The 18,298-nt window shown below is 41.7% G+C and overlaps 1 long non-coding RNA gene across 1 annotated transcript; it reads left to right on the top strand.

The window, feature by feature from the left end:
• Positions 1 to 4,236: 4,236 nt before the first annotated feature.
• LOC139076441 (uncharacterized) lies at positions 4,237 to 9,864 on the top strand. The gene is made up of 2 exons (XR_011528058.1): positions 4,237 to 4,448; positions 7,371 to 9,864. It is a non-coding gene; the product is annotated as an uncharacterized lncRNA (long non-coding RNA).
• Positions 9,865 to 18,298: the final 8,434 nt, after the last annotated feature.

Consider the following 18,298-nt stretch of genomic DNA (forward strand, 5'->3'; position numbering starts at 1 on the left):
GGGAAGTGGGTTTATTTTTCCATTTTACAATCGAGGAAACCAAACCCCAGCGACTTAAGTGTCTTGTTCTAGGCCAGCCAGTGAGTGAGTGGAGGAGCCAGGTGACCCATTCAGTGTGGATGGAGCCCATGTCATCTACCTGGAGGGCTAAAGGGTGGGCCAGTCACATCGTCAGGAAGATGGCACTAAGAAAAAGCCCAGAGAAGACAGGGTGAAAGCAGCACGGCCATTAGAAGGAAGGCCGCAGGAAATGAGATGCTACTTAAATTGTTTCAGTCTTTCTCAAATATCCAGAGAAAGGTCAGACCAGATGAAAAACCGGGGCTACCTCTCAAAATGATGCATTGATTCAGGTCCCCTCGGCCACAGGGGACACAAGTGTTGTCATTTGTCATCAGTATAGTGTCTGATAGCAAGGCAGTGATGCCTTTATTATTGGGAAAAGAAGTCTGAAGAGCAATCACTTTCCCTCTGAGCAGGCGTAGTCTAGTTATACGTGGGCTCCCACTTCAGTCCTCAGGCCCCGGGAGCGTCACGGTTGGTAAAAGAGCTGTCAGCAGTTAATCGGCATGAGGACTTTGTAGTGATCATCGTGGGTGTCTGGTCCATCACCTTTACATGGTTCCCGGGCTCGATTTCCAGCTAGTTAGCATTGGTCACTTTCATCGCGGGGGTACAATGCCCTCCTCCCTCACCCCTGTAAGGAGCGGGCAGAGGAGCATCACCAGTCTGCTTAGGGTGCCCTGCCTGCTGCCCTAAAGATTTTCCCATCACAGTCGGAGGACAGAGTGGGAGGAACACTGAGGTATGGCAGGAAGTGTAACAGGCCAGGAATCCTGACTTCTAGGTGCAAATCCATCATGTCACTAGAGGAAAAGCATAGATGATCAATTGTTTTAAAATCTCCCACGACACGTCAGGCATTGTGGTAGGGGCTTTACCTACGTGATTTCTTTAATCCTCATGAAAACCAGGCGAGACTTCTGTCCTCCTTAGAATGGGGCTGTTGATATGAATCTCACAGGAGCCTCAAAGCGCTCTGGAAACAATGAAGCACATAAATACAAGAAGTTACTGATTTCTTCATCCTTTTCCTCAGACAGGTCTGAACAGCACTGTCATGTTGTATTTCATCTACAATACTCGTTTGAGTCTTTGTTCATATTGTTGCATGTGTTGTTGTGTTAGAAAACAAGGCCATTCATCCATTTATTTATTGAGCACTCACTGTGGGCCAGGCGGTAGACGGGTTCCAGGGACACGTTGTGGAACAAACCAGAAGCAGTGGCTGGCCTAATGGCACTTTCAAGGTCAGGAGAGAGCACTTTATCATGCTCCAGGCCCCATGGACAGGACTGGCCTTCCCACCAAGCCTCACCTTCCTCAAAGGGCCCCGTGACACCCCATCAGACACCTGACAGGTGCTTGGTCCCATCAGCCATTAGGGTGGGCCTGGAATATCAAAGCTCTTTGCTGGAGAAAAAAAATCTCAAAATAATCTGATGATAAACAAGGAGCATCAATTTTGCTGTTGAAAGAAAGAGATTGGCTATCAAGAAGGTCAAAAATAATTCGGAGGGGGCCAGGGGTTTTGAACCACAGAACATAAGTAGCTTTAAGATAAGAACTTTAAGAGCTAGAGATTGAAAACAGATAGAAATAAAAATCTCCTGGGAGTGGGATTTGAGTTTGCCTGGTTTGAGTTTCAAGTTAGAGGGAAGCTGGGCCATTTCTGCTGCGCGAGGCTAAACTTTCTGGACCACTGGCTCTAAGTCCAGCCTGATCTAATATAGTTCTTTAAGTGGAATATGAATTTAGGGTATCCAACAGCAAACAACTGGAATACGTGTTGGTTTAGGAAGTTTTGTTCATTCATTTTTATTTAATTCTTTTTTTAAAAAAGATTTTCCAGAAACAAAAATTTCAGGTTAAAGAGAGACGTGATACACGCACAAAATCTTTCTTCCAAGTCTCCAGAAGAGTCTGTCTGATGTGAAAAATAAATATTGTGATCATGACAAGAAAAATTATAAACTATTGACAAATCTACTTAGACAAAGAAAGCCACTAGCCTTACACGCAGGCATAAGGGGAGCAGATGGCTATGGGATAACTGAAACTAAAGCTAAACTGTTGAGTTGGAAAATAATCTCAGTAAAATATAAATGACTCCGCTTTGATAAGGGAGAGCGGAGATAGCTGCCCTGCCTTGGAGCCTTCCCAGGAACTCTCAGCCTGCTGTGGAGGGACGCGACCTGGAGTCCAAGGCCAGACATCCTACAACGTGCCCACGACTCCCCTCCAGCTGCTGGGGGTGGGTGAGAAATGAGACGGAATGGGCAAAAACCTCTGAAAAAGTGCTGCAGAAATTTAAGAAGACGATGAAACCCTAGACTCAGGACACTGCCCTCTGAGCCCCTGTGAAGGTAGACATGTCTTCTGGGAATTGTGGCCAGGTCACCATAAATAGGATCACCATCATACTAATGATCTAGACTTGGAAAGGTTGGCCCTCCGTCCTCCTCTCATTCTCAGACTTTCCTTCAGTGATCTAATCTTCCCAGCTCCAACTGCCTATATTAGTTTCCTAGGGCGGCCGTAACAAAGTATACCACAGCCTGGGTGGCTCAAACAACAGGAATTTAGCTTTTTACAGTTCCGGAGGCTAGAAGTCCAAGATCAAGGTGTTAGTAGGGTGGATTTCTCCTGAGGTCTCTCTCTTTGGCTTGCAGATGGCTATCTTCTCCTTGTGTCCTCACGTGGTCTTTCCTGTGTGTGCACACGTCCCTGGCACACGTCCTTCCTGGATGTCTCAAAGGTACTGCCAATTAAAGTTATACAAACTGAACTCACGATCACCACCCCCACCCTCTCCACCCTCCCACCCTCACCCCTGCCATGATTCTCTTCCCTGTTCTCATAACAATGAATGGTACCACCATCTGTCCGAGCATGCAAGCCAGAGATTAGATATCATCCTTGAAAACTCTCTCTCCTTTAACCATTTATCAGTTCCTCACCAGGCGCTGGCATTTCTGTTTGCTAGAAGTGCCCTGAAATCTTTCTTTCATCTCCAGCTCCACTGCCGTCATCTTAGTCTGTTCTTCCCTCCTCTCTAGGCTAGCTTATTTCACTAGTCTTTCAAATGGCTTCCCATATCCATTCCTGCCTCTCTCACCCAGTCGCCATACTGTAGCCAGAGAGCTCTTCCTCTGAGGCAAATCTGGCTGTGTCATCCCCTCCACAGCCTAAAGGATGGCAATAGCTTCCTGCTGCTCTTAGAACGGAGAACCAGAATTGTACCAACCATGTGTCACCACTGCCCCCACCCCCACTTGTTTCTCTCTGCGTTCTCTGTGCTTCTAATACACTGGCCATCATTAGTCCCTCAAACGACCAACTGTGCTCCCTCTCCAGGCACAGAACCTTTACCTATGCTAGTTCCTCTCTCTGAAATACTCTTGCTGGCCCATCTTCACCTGGATGACTGCTGCTTGGTCATCAGACCACCTCTTAATCATCATTGCCTCCCCTACTAGATGGATTCCCCTATTTATGCATTCAGAGGACCCTAAAGTGGCCATTTTATATTTGTTTGTGTGGGTCTTTGATCATTCCCTCTTTGCACCTCTAAATTATAAACTCTGTGAAGACCAGATGATTCCACTCACCATTGTGCCTTCACGGTCTAATAGTGCTTGACATATGGTGAGTGTCATTACAACAGACGCATCTATGCCTAGCATTTAACACTGCGCCTAGCGCACAGTAGGTATTCTGCAAATGTTGCTGAAAGAGTGATAGGCACATGGGCTATGAACGTTCTGATGCCTTTTATAATCCCTTGGGGGAAATTGAAAAATTCTCAAAGATGTTCACTTTCTTTTTAAAAAAGACTTACAGTTTTATTAAAGCATTCATCATGGGCAAGGCAGAATATGTAACAGAGCAGACACGGTTCAAATAATTAAGTTTTATCCCACTGGGAGATTTACTTACTAGAACAAGCATGAATAAAGGGTACACTGAGTGACAGTGGTTAATTCCCACAACCCCTCAAGAATTGACCCAAGTGACCCCTGGACTCTTCCTGGCTGAGTAATCTAATGAGGAAACATTAGATTGAGAACTGGCTGTGCTATGATGCTTTTTTTCCATAATATTTTCCAGAATTCAAAGTATTATATCTGAATCATCTCTAGGTGAATTAGGTCATATTCTTCCCAGTCTATCTTTGACAAGCAATCTCCTACTGTGATGGTTGTTGATGCCGTTTCACCCCAGGATTCTCCCAAGGTAGAGGTTGCTAAGCACTGAGAATTGTTTGTTGGTGGTCATAGAATCTTCTCTTCTGGAGGGGAAAGGAGCTGCCTTTTAAATATGAGGATTATTTGGTTCCTCCGGGCTGCGTTAACTGTTGCCCTGCTGAAGGCGAGTGGATGGATTCGGTGAGTTCCCTAGGTCTCCCTCTGCATCGAGATTCCGTGATCCTATTAATGTTTGCCAGAAGGGCAAGTCTAAATGCGCAATTCCGTATAACCCCCGAGTTTTCTCCCAGGGATGAAACTGAATAGAAAATGGAATGTATCAGAGTGTTGGGAATCTGGCTGTGTGCTTTGGAATAGTAACTAGCTGCACAGCTTCGTCACCTAGGAAACAAGGAAAGCCCGATATGAGGATCTCAGAGGGCTTATGCTACTGAGTCAAAATTTATCTGGATTTGGTTTCATGGTGGGAGGGAAGGCATGTGATATTTTATCTGTGAGTCTGGGAACACTGACAAATGGTGTTATAAGTGATTTAAGAAATCAACAGTGCGTAAACCAAAAAGATCAAGGTGCAACTACTGGCTTTAAGTTAAAAAGATGGGAATGTAGGTCAGTGAGCTGTGGAAAGTTTTAGTTTTGCACATGATGCTAAATGATTCATGAAAAAAAAAGACTGCCAAACATCTGCCCATTTGGTTTACATGATGCCAAACATTGAGATATTTGAAAACATTTAAATGTCTGACATTGCAATAACAACCTTTCTAAATGAACAATTTTTTTTTCAATTCCTTATTTTGGTGCTGCATAAATCATTTTTGAAAAGTTTCTTTATTGTATGTAACTAAGATATACATTGTGCTTCAGAACATAATCTATGGCTAGCCAGAGAGTTGTTTTTTTAAAATAAACAGTTTCCAATTCTATCATGGAATTTTTCCCAAGAGAAAGATTGTAGACACTTCAACTTGACCTCTCAGCATCAGCCCACACAGGCGGCCACGCCCTTCCTCCTAGAGCACTCCCTTCTCTTGACATCACCCCTGCTGGTTTTCCTCCCATGCTCTGGATGCTGCTTCTCAGATTTCTTTGCCAGATCTCACAGATCAGTTTGACTTTTAGTATTGGAGTTTCTCTGCTCCAGCTCCTCTCTCTCTCTCTCTTCTCCCTCTGTACTCATTTCCTTGGTGATCCTATGCATGCTCATGAATACAAGTACTATCAATATGTTGACGACTTCTAAATTTGTATCTTTGACCCATTTCTCCAACCCTAAGTTCAATTCCTTACAAGCTATTTTCACTTGCAAGTCTCCGAGATGTGTCAAATTCGATGCGTCCAAAACAGAAATTGTGATCTTCCTCCCCAAACCTGCTGCTTTGCCTCCATGTGTTTTAGTAAATGATCCCACCACCCATCAGAAACCAGGGAGTCCTCTTTGATACCTCCATCTGTCCCACCTTTCACATCCAATCATCATAAACATACCTTGCAAATATTTCTCAAATTGTCCCTTCTCTCCGTCTCCAATGTCACCTCCTCAGTGCTGGCCAACATCGTTGCTGACCTAGATGACTGCGTTAGCCTTCTAACTGGCACCCCTAGATCCACTCCTGCCCTCTGACAATCTATTCTCTGCACCAGGTAGACAACTCTTATAGAAATGCATACCAGATCGTGTTACTACTCTGCTTAAAGCCCTTCTATGGTTTCCCGACAGTTGTAGGAGCAGCAGGAAGAATGGACTTGCAGGGCAAGACTATGAATTACATCTTGGAAAGGTTGAGCTTGAAATGTCTGTGGGACATTTAAGTTAGGAGCCATTGGGCAGATGCAGAGAGAGATCAAAGCAGGAGATGTCACTGTGATCGTTGCTGCTGTAACTAAGAACCAAATGGAGATGCTATAAAGGTAAACTAGGAGGTCTTCCGGTCGGGACTCACAAAATGGCAATCACATCTGAGTGTGGCCACAGCATTCTAGAAGCTTTAGAGGATAGGGAACTCTAATTTGCTCATGTCCCCAGAACTAGCCAGTGTTTTAGGAGCTGTTTTGTATGCACCTAACTCACAAGAGATTGATGTACAATCAATGTGTCAATTTGTTAATTTAGAGTGAGAAATATAACTACTAAATTCTCCCGAAGACTTAAGTTCACCACTCAATACATTCTCTGCCTGAAGACAAATTATTGTAAGACAAGCTGTAGTCAGAAGGCTGCTTGGTGAGCATAAAATCCAAGCCAGGGAAGTGAGATGAATGATTCTTATTGAATTGTTGGTCCAGAATATTCATGTACATGTTTCCAGATACTGTTGAAGCTGTGTCTTAAAGTTCTGTTTGTGTATAACTAAACTTGAGGTTGGGATAAGAATAATGAAGGATTCATTTATATATGAGAATTATTTTCCAAAAATGGTTTCTCTCCCTTATAAAAACAAAACAGCAAACAAATAAACAAAGGAAAACACAAGCCTATGGAAATGTTCAGCATTTCGACAGGAATACTTAGCTCAAAATAGATCATAATTCAGAAGGTAACTTTGTGCTTTCCGCAGGAACCAGCTGGAAGAACGTTCTAATTTATTAAACTTTTTGCCCTCAGAAAGATAAATCAGTTTAGCAAATATTCATTTGATTCCTCTCTTCTGGGTGGGTCTTAGAAAAAAATAACCAGAGAGAGATAAGCGCCATGCTTCTGCTGTAATTGCCTTGGGGGAAAAGAATCAGTGAGAAGCAAGCTCTGGTCTAATGAGCAGAAATTGGGAGAGGCACAAGGAATGTTCTGAGCTCAGAACTGCTGACATTTGTGGTCTTGCTCCTGCTCCTCCCTGCCCATTAGAATGATACTGAGAATTTAACTCTGAGCCAGGCGCTGGTCCACACCCTTCAAATATATTAACTCATTGAATGCTTAAAACCATGTGAGTTAGATGCTCTATTTATCCCCAGTTGTGGACAAGAAAGTGGAAGTACGGTGAGGCAGGTCACTTGCTAAAGACACATGACCGATAAGTGGCCGAGCTGGGACTTGAACTCATGTGGTTTGATTCCCAGATTCCTAGTCTCAAGATCCCAACCTCTTCCTTTTGCTCTCCCTAGAAGTGAGAGAGGAAGTCCCAAGCTGATGAACCGTGGTCCTGGAAGAGCCAATAACGTCACGTCCGCAGTAAGCCACAATCAGCTTGAGAAGACATACGCCTGCGCCCACGGAGAATTTCCACCTGAGGACCAGGGTCGGGGAAGGGGCTGAGGTGGGGGCTGGAATGTTGGTGGCTTTTCAACTTTTTGTTTCTTGCCCACATACCAAAAGGTGGGATTCTTTTCTTAAGTACCTTGGCTGTGGACTGCTTACTTCAGGCAAACTGTGGGGCTGGGGGTGGGGGTGGATGTGAGAACAGAGTGTGAACCGTGGAGAGGAGCTCTCAGGTGAGGCTACACCGATTCCTTCTCCTCTGGGCTGTGTGTTGAGCACGTAGACAGAGCTGCACTGTCTTGTTACTCTTTCTCTAGGCCACCTACTCACCACGTCCTTCTAGTAGAGCCTTTCCTTGGGAAGAGCAAACTATGATTGTTCGGATTTCAGCTTTCTTAGTTAAAAATCCCACTCCAGTTGTGCTTCTTGCAGATGAAGGTATTCCCAAGCCAGCTTGACTTGACTTGGACAGACACAAATAGCTTCGGTTTTGTGTTTCCCCACAATCTCTTTGTTTTTTTCTAGATGTGGTTAGCATTATCTACCGTGTTATTGGCTTTTCAATTTAATGCTCAGCAGATGATGTTATTTGTAAGTTACAATTGCAGTGGAGGTGGGGAAGGGGCGGAAATTGCCTCACTTCTCCCTGTGGATTAATATAGGCAGAGTGTTATGAGCGTTTAAGTGAAAGCCAGTGCCAGGGGGAAAGAGAAAAGAGTTAAAGCAGACCCTGGGAACATGGCTGTTTAAGGGAGGAGCACAGGAAGGAGGAGACTAGGAAAGATCCTAGATTAGTGAGAAACTATGTTATGGAAGCCAAAGTAGGTGAGAGTTTTGGGAAGGGGCTTGGTCGGCAAGAGTGTCAACTATGTGGAGGTCAAGTAGGATGCGATCCGCGAGGAAGTAGGTGAGAATCAGAAAGCCTTGACAGAAAGTGAAACCAGGTGCCATTGCAATGAGGAGAAGCTCTGCCTCACAGTCAGTGTTGGAGAAGCAGGTGTTGGACAGGTTTGTTGATTCCAGTCCAGCCAGTTGCAAACCCAAATCAGGCTTGAGAATTAGGCAATATGAACCTGAGTCCAGGAAAATGAGCTAAGAGATTACTCTATTAGGTGGGTGTGGACTGGGTGTCCTTATTGGGATAATGTCCATAAAAAGGGGGCTCACATCTTATGGCTCAGGGTCATTTGCAAAATTGCCCTGCATATCTGCAACTTGTGAACAAGCAACTTTGGTTCTCAGAGGAATCACCCAGGCTTTCTTGGGAGAGTCACCCCCATTCTCTTGGGCTCCTAACATCAGCTCCAGTCCCCTTACAACAGTAATCTCCTTTTGCTTGAGATAATAAAATTCTCTACTTGGTTAGTGTCTTTAGCCATGGGGATTAAAGAAATGATGCCATAGATCAAATCTATTATATTCCTAGTCATGTGTTAAGTTCAGGAATGATCTGTGTGTATTTGAAGTGTAAAGTTTAAAAGAAATTCAGCAGGTTGCTTGATCCACACACTTCCACCTCAGGGCCTTTGCACTTGCGACTCTTCTGCCTGGAAATCTCTTACTCCCAATAGCCTCATGCCTTGCTTTACTAAATCCTTTAAGTCTTTACTCAAATATCAACTTATCAATAAAACTTTTCCTAATCATCTTTTTAAAAATTATACTTCACCCTTCCCTGACGCTGCTTCATTTTCTTCACAGCACTAGCCACCATCTGATATGCTATATATTTTGATTATTTATTTGCCCCTACTGTGCACCAGGTACTGTTCTAGGTGCTGGGGATAAAGTGATAAACAAAACAGACTTACCTTTTTTGGAAAAATGGCTCTGTGAGCTGCTTGGGGTCGAAGTGAATCTACAAGGGCATGTTGAATAGCTAAAGTTGAGAACTGAAAGATCTCAGGCAGAGTAAAAATGAAGATAATAAAATTGTCTAAATGGATTTCAGGCAAACTAAGTTATTTTATTAGGTCATATTAAGTTATTATTATTGAGTTAGTGATGTGACTTCTTAAAAGTATATGCTTCTGGTAAAAAATTTCAAATAGAACAAAACCATACACAATGAAAAGTGAGACTCTTTTCCATTCCAAACTTTTTGTCCTTTTAACCTAACTCCCTCCAGTGGTTTTTCCTGCTTCCCTTCAGACATTTTCCGTGCACGTACTCACATGTATGAATGTATTATTTCTAGCCAATTTGAAATCTTACATACAGATTTCATTGCCTTGATTTTTTTCACTTAATGTGTTTCAAAGATGTTCATATATGAATACATACCGGCCTGCGTCCTTTTAAAAAATCTTTCTTTTAAAATTTCATTGCACAGATTGCCACATTTTAAACTAGTAACCTGTTGATGAACCAAACAATACCTCAATAAACATCCTTATAATACCTCTTTGTTAATTTGTCCACGTGTAAATGTATCTGTAGGATAAATTGTTAGAAGCAGAATTGCTGATATGAGGATGTGAGCGTGTATGACACAAGAGTTTAAAATATTTCTTCCTCAAACTCTAGTTTGAATGAATGCAAAACTTGGTTTTACTTCCAGCATTCTCACTTCGTTAATCAAACATGGGCTTAATACTTCATCCCTTGCTGCTCCATTTCCTATCCTAATAATGAAGATATTTAATAGCTATGCAAATAATACACTGGAGATGTAATTTATTCAAGTGGCACCAGAAAGTACCACTTGCGCACTGAGAGAATTGACTTTAATGCAATTCCACAAGCCTTTATTAAAGGCTCAATGCATGGGCCTGATTCATCCTTTTGTGCATGTCTCAGTCACATGTGTGGTCCTCAGCCACTACAGAGAGGAGTATGGAGGACGCCTGCCATGCCTTACCATCAGAAATGGCAGCAGTGCCGAGCCTGCTGGCTTTTAGCAGCCCAGCTGTGGCCAGCAGGAGAGCTTTCTATGGACACACATTAAGTGGAGGGAGGAAACCCCTTCTCTCCTAGGGAATCATGGGGCATTCAGCCCCTCCCGGAACATCTGGGCCTGCTCCACCTCTGCCTATGACTGTATGTCAGGGTCACTGCAGGCATGGGACAGCCCACGTGGAAGTCCTTGCAGAGAGTGTTAGAGCAAGAGGAGCCAACCTGCAGGTCTTAGGCTCATGAGCAGCTCTTAGAACATCACAGACAGGCCTGAAAGCAGACCTGGAGGGAAAACTGTCAATAAAGTCAAACTTTTTTTCTTTTTTTGCAATAAAGCAGAAATATTGTGATCAAGAAGTAAAGCCACACATTCCCAGTGGTATGCTGGTAAGCCACTTCTCTGGAATGGGGGAAAAAACCCTGATCTGCAGTGTTTGCCAATTTCTATGGTATAAATACTTCCTTCTTGGCTGGTGGGGAAGAGATGTATGCACTAGCTTTGTGTACATCATAAGCCCGCATGGGCTGGGCCTAGCTCACTGTGGCATGTTACATTTATACAGAAGTGAAAGGACTGTTATTGATCCAAACAGGATTGTTGTTTGCAATTTTGACAATTATGTCAATACTGCCACCTATCCAACTGATATTGAGAGGTTAGGAGTCATTTTATAACTAACAACAAAGAATATTGGTGTTCTGGTTACTATTGCTGCTAGCAAAACCCCAAAACATAGTGGCCTCAAAAAACTATTTTATTATGCTCACAGATTTTGTGGGTCAGGAATTTGGATGGGGGAGATCTGGGGGTGCTTATCTCTGTTATGTGATAAGGACATCAACTAGGAAGACTCAAAGGCTGGGTGTACCTGATAACTGGAGGATTAGAAGCATCTAGAAGGCTTCCTCACTCCCACGTCTGGTGGCTGATACTGGCTTTCATCTATTACTACAGCTGAGACTATTGGCCAGGATACCTACACATGGCCTCTCCATGTGGCTACTTGAGCATTCTCATGGTACTTGGGTTCCATGAGCAAGCATCCCAAGAGACCCAGGTGAAAGCTGTATTGCCGTTTATGATGTAGCCTTGTTTCTTATTTGTTTATTTCTTTGTTCAAGAGACCTGGTAAGACAACGTTATTTCTGCTAATGTTGTAAGCTCTCCCAGATTCAAGAGGGAGGGAATATAGACTCTCCCTATCCAGAGGAGGAGCATCAGAATCACACTTTAAGAAGAGTATGTGAGATGGGAAGTGTTTTTATGGCCATCTTTGGAAATTACAACATATCAGAATTGTCATTTAGGGCACTCTTCAGAGAAGTAGGTTGAGAATGACCCCATCCAGCTCTTACCCAAACCTCCCTTGAAGCTTTGATCCTTCAGAGAGACATCTAAGAGCTTTGTTAACAATCCATTTTCTCTAGGTGTTCTAGACTCTAGGTATTCCCAACCATATCATCAGAAAACAGTGTGAGGGGACTCTATTAGATTAAGAAACCAGAAAAATCATATTCATCCATTCATCCATTCATTTCACAAAAATTTATCAGATACCTGCTTTGTGCCTGGCACAGTGCTAAGTACTTGGGAGAACAGACACCAAGAGGGCTGAGTGGAGAGAAAATTGTGGAGCCATCAGCCCAAAGATGGCATTTAACACTGTGGGGAAGGAAAAGATGACCTAGGCAGAATGTAAATGGGGCAGAGATGAGATGAGCGAATGCCCAGAGGAATGCCACATTTAGAAGTCTGTAGGGGTGAAAGAACCAGACAATGATGCTGGGAAGGAAAGCAGTGATGGAAAATGAAGTCTACAAAGCACAAGACAAATGCCATAGAAGACACTGCCTCCAGAATGCAGGAGCAGCTGTCTGCTGGATTCGGCTGATAAGCTGAGGAAGATGGGGCCAGACACCAGTCCACAGGGTTGAGAGGGTGAGGGTTGTTCTTGATGTTGATAAGAATCATTTCATTGGAGTGGAGAAACTGAACACCCCACTGGAGTGGGAGATGAAGAGGTGGAGGCAACATTTGTGGTTAAATCTCTTGAACTTTTTCGTTGGAAGGGAGAAAAGAGAAATGGAGCATTAGCATTTTCTACAGCAAGTTCTTCAGAACACTAGTTATATTATGTCTTAGTTCATTTGTGCTGCTGTAACAAAATACCATAGGCTGCATGGCTTATAAACCAGAGGAATTGATTTCTCACAGTTCTGGAGGGTGGAAATCTGATATCAGGATGCCAGCATGGTTGGGTTCTGGCAAGAGCCCTCTTTGCGTTTGTAGACTACTGCCTTCTCATGGTATTCTCATATGGCAGAAAGAGAGCCCTCACTGGCCTCTTAAAGGCACTAACCCCATTCACAAGGGCTCCACTCTCATGACCTAATTACCTCCCAAAGGCCCCATCTCCTAATACCAGCACATTGGGGGTTAGGCTTTTGCCATATGAAATTTGGGAGAAAACACACTCAGTCCATTTCTTATTAAGTATTAATTGGTTTAATGCAAATGAAAAGTTTTGAGAAACTTAGGTTTAAAAATCTCTTTATTCTCTACCTTTACAGAGCTTTGGTAAGCTAATGTGCATTATGAATTTTTCTCCGTATTTGATGCCAGAAAGCTTTTCTTTTTTTTAATTTTCAGGTTATATTTTGCAGGACTAATGAAACAAACTTTAAGAAATACTGAGTTTAATTTTTTTCCTTAAGTTTTATAGAGGGGAAAAAAGCTAACTAAGTGTGCATTTCTGTATCCTTTGCAAAATGATAGTAGGCACATCATCTGTTGAGTTACTCAATGTGCCTTATATGAAAAACTCTGTGACAAATTCCCGCTACAAATCAATACCAGGAAAAATAAATTGCTTCTCTGAATGAACTGGGGCGTTTAAAAATATTGATCAGTGAATCAAGGATGAATCACAACATTGTATAACTAAAAATGATTTTAATGTAATCTAGTCAATCTCACCACTTTTATGGAGGAGAAAACAGGCCCAGGGATGTTAGAGCACCTGCAGATGCCCTGGGCTCCTTGGCAGCAAGGGCCCTCCTCCCAGCCCGGTCCTCTGGTCACTGCCCTGTGGGGAAACGCTAGCTGTTCCTTTCACCACACTGAGTGGCCAGGAGTCTTGGCAGCTGATCTTGTCCTCAACCACAGTAACCAATTTATTCCAGTTACCTGATAACAGCTACTATCTTCTCTTAAAATCATTATTACTTTTCTGGTTATTTTTAATGTGTATGCTTTTCCTGGCTTTTAGTTAACAACTCCAAATATTTTTAGAAGGCACAATCATAAATCATATTAATTTTTTTGAAAATGAGTATATAGAGAAATTTGTAAGGTAGTCAGGATGTCTGGAACCTGGAAAGTATCTTCCTGTGTAAACCATGTTAGACATGATAGTTTCTACCACCAAAATCCTTAATCCCTAATGTAGCTGAAATTCATTCATATGTCCCCCTTGGGTTGGCCATTTACTATTATTGCCCTGTGGGGACTTGGTACAGTAAAACTTTATTCCTGCCTATTAGAGGTGAGACTTCTGGTGGCAGCAGAGGTGAGCACAAAGGATCCCTGTATGGGTCACAGTCAAGCAGGGCAAGTTAAGATCTCTGTGCTCCTGCTGACCCTCCTTCACTTGGTTTTTTTTTTTTTTTCTATAACATGAGCTTTGCAGGATGCCACGGACCTGTCCACTTCATCTCACGCTATCATATTTTCTACCAGAAACCCAAGGGCGTAGGGAAGCAAGAGTAGAGGTGGACATACGTCCCCACTTCAAAGAAGCTGGTCTTTGCAAACTCTAGTAGGAAGATGGCAGGGGAGGAGAGAGAAAGACTAAGAGACAGAGAGAAAGAGAGAGAGAAATCACTTCCCCTGGCTGTGTCAAGGCTCTTCCCCCTCTCCTCCATGCCCCCAGACAGATGAATGGCCCCAAGGATTAAGGCAAATGGGAAAAGGATGGTGCGGAGAACCTTTCTTGCTCCTGTGAGCTGCTCCACCCTCAGCATTTGGATGTGGAGGGGAAATTGAGAGCAACTTTATGTTGAGGTATTATGATATCCAGAATCCTAAGCTCTTATAATACCATAGATATTGTTATATTTTTTAAAGATGATGAGAAAACTGAAGTTCAGAAAAGTGAAGTAACTTACATAATTTAAGACTTTATAAAAAGACTATTAATGATCATTTGTATAGTGAAATATAACGTACATTCAGAAAAGTGTATCAACAGAGACGTAGCAGCTCATTGTATAAGTGTAAGCACTCCCCAGCTCGAAGCAGAAGCATCAACTCCCCCCAAATCCACCATGTCCCCTAGAAGTCACCACCCTCCTGACTTTTATGAGAATCACTTCCTTGCTTTTCTTTGTAGTTTTTCCACCTAAGCATGATGTTGGTTTTGCCTATTTTTTGAATTTTAAAGAGATTAGCTCATATAGTATGTATTTTGTGTCCAGCTTATTTTTCTTAGTATTATATTTGTACAACTTCAAATCACATGAATAGATCCCAATTCTGTAAAACTATTGCATATTGAGGGTTTTGGGTATTGTCTCCATTTTCCACCTACTTCTAATAATGCTGCTGTGAAGATTCTTTCACATATCTATTGGTACACATTATATATAACATTTGGAGATATATACATATATGAATGACAACATATATACAGTGATGCGTCATTGAATGACAGGAACACCTTCTGTGAAATTCATTGTTAGGCGATTTCCTCATTATGCGAACATCATAGAGTCTATTTACACAAACCTGGATGGTATAGCCTACTACACACCTGGGCAATATGGTACTCATCTTATGAGACCACCATTGTATACGCAGTCCATCATTGCCCACGATGTTGTTATGCAGTGCATGACTGTATATATCAGGATATACACCTTTCTGGATCTTGTGGTATGGATATTTTCAACTCTTGTAGATAACCCTAACTGTTTTTGAAAGTGGCTGTTCAATTTACATTCTCACCAGCAACATGTGAAAGATTCCATTGTTTCACATCTTTGCCAACGCTTGTTATTTTCATTCTTTTATGTTTCAGCCATTCTGGTGCTTATGTAACAATATTTCAGGGTGGTTTTAATTTGCGTTTACCTGATTACTAATGAGGTTGAACACTTTTACATATATTTATTTAATATTTACATTTCCTATGTTGTGAAGTGCCTCTTCAAGTCATTTTCCCTTTTTCTATTGGATTTTTTTCTTATTGATTTGTAGGGGTTCTTTATGTAGCCTGCATACAAGCCCTATGTCAGTTATTTTTATTGAAAATTTCTTCTCCCATTCTGTGACTTGCCTTTTCACTTTCTTTATGGTGTCTTTTGATGAACTGAAGCCCTTAATTTCAATGTAGTTCAATTTATCAATTTCTTTTCCTCATGTGTCAAAGATCATGAAGAAATTCCCCAAAATCATCTCCTAGAGTTATATTGTTTGCCTTTCACATTTAGCTCTACAACTGGTTTTTGAATATGGGTGAAGTAAGGGCAATTTTTTTTTTCCTATAGATATCCAGCTACTCCTGGACAATTTATCAAAGAGACTATTCTTTTCCATCTATTATAGACATTTATTATACTAATATTTGTGATTGAACAAGAGTATATTTCTTTTAACTTGGATAAAACCCCCACAGTCACTGAAATACATTTATCTAAAGTTATGACTTATCTAAAATTTGGAGAATGTCAAACAAACCTAATTATTTCTACGATCCTTTCTTTTATAAGATGAAGGAGCAAATCTTTGAGTTACCTGGTGACTATCCCAAAAAACCCAAAGATAGTTTAAATATATAGACATGTTAATATTTTTATTATTCTGAATTCAAGCCTAAACTTGAAAATGCAGAGGCAAAGGGCAAAATAAAGAGCAAAATGCAAGGCAAAAGGCAAAAATGAAGAGTGGTCAGATATGAGTGTATGGCAAAATTATCTAAAGGCGCAATAGTTACAGACACTGTTTTTACAGGGTACATCAAGAAGAAACAATGATTATTTAAAAATTTTAAATTTTCATAAATAAAGAACTTTGTTAAAATTAGTTAAAGTGGTAAAGGCCCAAAGAATGTATACTTAGGACGGATAAAGTAGATGTGGTGTGTATATATACATATGTATATATGTGTGTGTGTGTATTTTTTATATATATATGTATGTATATATATATATGTGTGTGTGTGTATGGAATATTATTAATCCTTGAGAAAGAAGGAAATCCTGCCATTTGAGACAACATGGATGGACCTGGAGGGCACTATGCTAAGTGTAATAGACAAAGAAAGACTAATACTGTATGGTGTCACTTATATGTGGAATCTGAAGAAGTCGAACTTGTAGAAACAGAGACTAGAATTGTGGTTCCCAGGAGCTGCAGGTGGAGGTGGGCAATGAGGAGATGTTGGTCAAAAAATATAAACTTCCAGTTATAAGATGAATAATTTCTGGGAATCTAATGTACAGCGTGGTGACTAGAGTTAATAATAATGTATTGTATACCTGAAAGTTGCTGAGAGTGTAGAGCTTAAATGTTCTCACCACAAAAAAGAAAGGTAATTATGTGACATGATGCTATGGTGTTCATCATTTTGCAACACGTTGTACACCTTACACAATGTTATATGTCAATTGTATCTCACTAAAGCTGGAAAAAAATGTATACGTAAAGATCAGTATTTTTCTGACTTATTGAAAAAGTTTAGTTTTTGCTAGACTTTTAAAGCTAATCTTAATGCACCTTTATATGTCAATGTCTTTCAAAATACATACGCATATAAACATATATTAAATTTAAAGCTTTCAACTTCAGTTTTAAATATAGTTAACTTTGTTGCATAAACCTGTGTTTTGTGTATATATACATGTGTGTTATATCCATATATATGGATGGCTATGTATATATATTCATTGCCTTTCAGCTCCAGATTCACCTTCGCTTGCTCTGCTTTGTGGTTCTGTTGTCAGATCCTGCAAATGTTTCTCCTTTGCCAGGTGGCCCAGTGTTAGGCTTTGTCAGTGGAGGGACAACACAGAAGCCAGGGACTTCTCTTCCTGTTTCCAGGGTGCTTTCCTCTCTTCTTGCTTCTGGCATGCAGGACACTCACTGGTGTTCACACGGCAGCAAGTTTCAGCCACACCCCTGGGGACCATTTTCCAGTGAGTTTAGCAGCACCACACAGGGGCTCCCCAATGGGTTCCACCAGTGCCCTGGCTGAGGCTCCTCTCGGTGAGTCTCCTCTCTCTCTCTCTCTCACTCACACACAGTGTGGGCTCACACTACACTCATGGAGTTTTATTTATTAAATGCATTATAGGTAATTATAGCCATGATTCTTTTCAACGTTCACATTGTCTCAAGGTTTGTTCAGTGGAAGCCTCTTCAAGCCGGCCCCTGTGTCTCTTTGTGTTGCTTCTGTTAGTCTGTAAGTGCTTCCTGGCTTTCTGACTTAGCAAGATGTTCTTTTTATTTTCCTGCTTGGGATTCACAGACCTTGACTATGTGATTGGTGTCCTGCTGTTGTTCTAGAAAGTGGTTACAATTTCCTCAAGTATTGCTTCTTTCTCACTCTCTCTACTCTTTTTTTTTTTAAGATTGGCACCTGAGCTACATCTGTTGCCAATCTTTTCCTTTTTTTTTCTTCTTCTCCCCAAAGCCCCAGAGTACACAGTTGTATATTCTAGTTGTAGGTCCTTCTACTTGTGGCATGTGGGATGCCGCCTCAGCATGGCCTGATGAGTGGTGCTAGGTCCATGCCCAGGATCCGAACTGGTGAAACCCTGGGCCCTTGAAGCAGAGCGTGAAAATCTAACCACTCGGCCATCTGGTGGCCCCTCTCTACCCTTTGTTGAACTCTGATTTAATGTGTGTGAGACTTTCTTACTACGGACTTTTTCTGTTACT

Source organism: Equus przewalskii, chromosome 16 (genome assembly GCF_037783145.1).
Source record: "Equus przewalskii isolate Varuska chromosome 16, EquPr2, whole genome shotgun sequence".
Taxonomy (NCBI): domain Eukaryota; kingdom Metazoa; phylum Chordata; class Mammalia; order Perissodactyla; family Equidae; genus Equus; species Equus przewalskii.